At 39.9% G+C, this 3835-nt stretch overlaps 1 pseudogene; it reads left to right on the top strand.

Moving 5' to 3' along the window:
- Positions 1-2158: 2158 nt before the first annotated feature.
- LOC145681726 (macro domain-containing protein PG1779 pseudogene) lies at positions 2159-2797 on the top strand (annotated as a pseudogene).
- Positions 2798-3835: the final 1038 nt, after the last annotated feature.

Raw genomic sequence — 3835 nt, forward strand, 5'->3', positions numbered from 1 at the left:
ATTGAAACTGTCACCCGAGAAGACGAAAATAGCACATCACTCTATGGTGGTTTTAGGCCATAAACTTTCGAAATATGGTTTACAGATCTCTGACCGGATGCTGGAAACGATCAAGGACTACCAACGCCCAAGGACAAAGAAGAACTTGAAGAGTTTTGTCGGCGTTTGTTCTTTTCTGAGGAGGTATGTCTAGGACTTTTCCCAGATAGCGCACCCATTACAGAAATTGATGAGACGTGACGAAGAATTTACTTGGGGTTCCGAACAGCAGCAATCCTTCGAAGCATTAAAGAACGCGATTTTGGAAAGTCCAACTTTAATGGCCCACAAGCCTGAAAGAGAGCTGCACATCTTTACAGATGCTTGCAAGAAAAGTTTGGCCTGTGTAGCCAAACAACCAGCTCCAGATGAGCCGGATGCTGAATTGGTGCCAATTGCGTATGCGAGCAGAGCGGTTGCTCCATCGGAGAAGAATTTGTCCGTCTATCATTTGGAACTTTTAGCCCTTCTCTACGCTCTACGCTCATTTCGTTACTTTATCCTCGGACGTCATTTTCATCTTCACACTGACTCGAAGGCTATCACATTTCTTCGCCATGGTAAGAATTTGACAGGAAAACTGGCTCGTTGGTTGTCAGAAATTGATTCTCACGATTTTACGATTTCTCATGTTGCTGGTTCCGAGAATTTAGAAGCAGACGCCATCAGCCGTTTTGTGAAACATCGAAGAGACGAGGAGGACGAAGCAGCGAGTGCCTCAGACCCAAGGTTCTTCATGATCGAGGACTTGGATAGCATTGACCTTAAGAAGGAGCAGAGGAATGAGGGATTTCTGAGTAAAATCATCGCGTATTTGGAGGATAGACCCGACAAAGACCCGGAGTATGAGAGGAGAGCATCGCATTTTGCCCTGCGTAACAACATTCTGTATAAAGTTAACAAGACGCCTTTGGGAAAAGTTTTTCTATTAGCAGTGCTCACCAAGTTAAGGGATGTAGTATTCGAGAAGTCCCATTCAGACAAATTAGGTGCCAATCACGCTGGTTTCAGTAAGACGTACAGCCTCCTAGTGAAATCTGTTTATTTTGTAAACATGAAGAAATTCGTTTAAGAAAAATGCAAACAATGCATTAGCTGTCAAGTGTTGAAAAAGCGTAGTGGCAAGCCTTACGGAAGCCTGCAGACGCACCCTTGCGTTCCACCGTTCTATAGAGTTTATGTTGATTTAGGAGGGGTGTACCCCTGTAATAATATCTTACGACACAAGTTTCTCATCGTTGTCGTGGATGAAGGTACACGATTCTGTATCACTGGATCTTTACCAGATGCTTCGGCGGCTTCCGTTAGTTCTTTTCTATACGAAAACGTTATTCTGAAATATGGATTAGTAACAGAGGTCGCATGTGACCACGGAGCAGCTTTCACTAGTGCTTTGTTTAAAGAGCTTTGTCACATCCTAGGAACACAGATACAATTTGCAGATGTACAAGAGCATTACGGTATCGGAACAGTTGAAGTCGTAATCCGGCATATAGAACAGCAATTGAAGTTAGCTTTGGACAAATATGATCAGTCGAATTGGATAGAATTACTTCCACAGGTTACGTTCTCTAATAACGTGACTTGTAACTTGAGTATGGGTTTTAGTCCTTTCGAAGCCCTTCATGGATATTCCCCACGGCTATTACACTCTGCTATGTTAGCCGCGGAATGTCAGTTCTCTGAGAATCAAGACAGGATTCAGCAACTTCAGTACATAAGGGACAAGGCCCTGAAAAACTTGTACTATAGACATCTGACTTCTGTAAAGTCATATAATAAGAAGAGGGAGCAGCAGACATTTAACAACGGTCAGCTTGTGTGGATCCACGATGCGACAAAACGGAAAGGTGACTGTAATGTGTTCTCTGGAAAATATTTTTGACATGGACAAATAGTATCCCGTAAGCATGACAATAGTTTTTTATGTAAAATACCGAACTCCTCGAGGTCAGATAAAGATTGATTCTATAGCCATCGACAGGTTAAAAAAGTATTTTCCTCCTCCAGAAGGACTGCCTAAAATTTGCGTAAATTAGAAACATCTGAGGTTGATGTAGTAGGAGAGGGCGTACCGGATAAAAATCTCCAAGAAGTGGATCAGGTAAATTTATTCTTAATGGAATTCCAAGATCCAGATAACGAAACGCATTTAGAATCGTTGTTCATAAGGAAAGTTGTCTTCATGTCCGATCTACCATCTTGGGATCAGATGGGGCCGAGAACAAGTTCAGTGGAAAGTTTGGAGAGACCGAAGTTTGCCGTCAATCACGACATTAATAAGAAAGTTGCGCTTTATTACGGATCAATCACGACGTTAGCTGGTGATTGTTTAGTAAACTCGTGTAATTCCCTTCTAGAGCCACGAGGAGGCGTGGATAAAGCAATTGAAAGTCTTGCAGGAGAAGAAATGCAAGAGGAGTGTCGTAAAATATCCCACCTTCCCCAGGGTAACGTATGCATTACACAGGGTTACAATCTACCCGTGGATTTTGCGATTCATGTAAGCGCACCTGATGATCGAAATCCCAAGAACTTAAAAATGTGCTACGAAGGAACGTTGCAATTAGCCGTAAACAACGATATAACATCTATTGCTTCCCCCAACATCTCTACAGGAGTTTTTGGTTTTCCTAAAGAAGATGCATGTCGCGTTGTTTTACAAACAGTACGTCTTTTCCTGGAGGAACATCTTGACTCAATCGAAAGAATAGTGTTCGTACAGTACGACAAAGAGAATCAGAAAATCTATGAATAACTCATGCACCTCTATTTTCCTATATAAAATAGCTGAAAGAAAAATGTATTAGTATGTTACCGGTAAATTTACTTAAAACTATCTTAATGCTAGCAATATATATACATAGAATAAGAGAAAGGATATAGTTATTCATCATCAGTGCTATGCAGTTTTCTTTTCCTCTCGTCACCATATCCGTCTAATATTATCAATTTTTTGGGGACAACTTTATTTTAGAAACTTTAGATTCTCCACTTACCTGAAATAAAACAGAAAAATGTAATTAGTACATAATATTCAGTAAAAAAAGGGAAATCAAAAATATTTTATTTTATGCATTATTTGGAAGTAAGAAAAGGTTGCAAAAGTAATATTCTGACTGAGTTCTTTGTTTACATTACAGATAGTCAACAAACTTTTAAGCTGCATACTCCTTTTTACCATGCTACCTTCCGCAGAAACAAACGACATTGACTTTACCATCAGTACTGGTTTACATTTTAAGAAACTACCAAATGTGATTCTTTATCAGCATTCTTTACCAATATCTTTCAACCTAACTATTTCTTTTCCCCACGACCTACCAACTTCTTCTCTATTTCAACACCTCTATTGTGATAAAAGCGACGATCCACTAATGACACCAATTTCTCAGTCAGCAGTAAAATTACAGGACCTTCACACACATATCAACGATTTCTTTCTGAAGCCCCCAAATCCCAAATTTCATAAAATGTCGAGCAGATCACCGAGAGCTCTCTTGTCTTTTGTTGGTGATTTCCTTTCCTATTGTTGCGGTGTTGCAGACAGTTCATCCGTTGAGGATATGAATAAAAGAGAAATGCACTTGGAACAGACCGTGCTTGGTTTGGAAAAGCAACTTTTAAAGAACAATCTTTTCATCCAAAATTCAACATCTGAGTTTTTGACTTTTGAGACACAAGTTAAAAAGAATTTTGAAAAGATCCGGAATTTTTCTGCACGCATTTTGGTCCAAGAAAAGGATATCGCCGATCATCTGAATCAATTAGCGGACAAGATGCAACAAGAAGCAAC

This window comes from Thermobia domestica, chromosome 3 (assembly GCF_964235325.1).
Source record: "Thermobia domestica chromosome 3, izTheDome1.hap1.1, whole genome shotgun sequence".
Lineage (NCBI taxonomy): Eukaryota > Metazoa > Arthropoda > Insecta > Zygentoma > Lepismatidae > Thermobia > Thermobia domestica.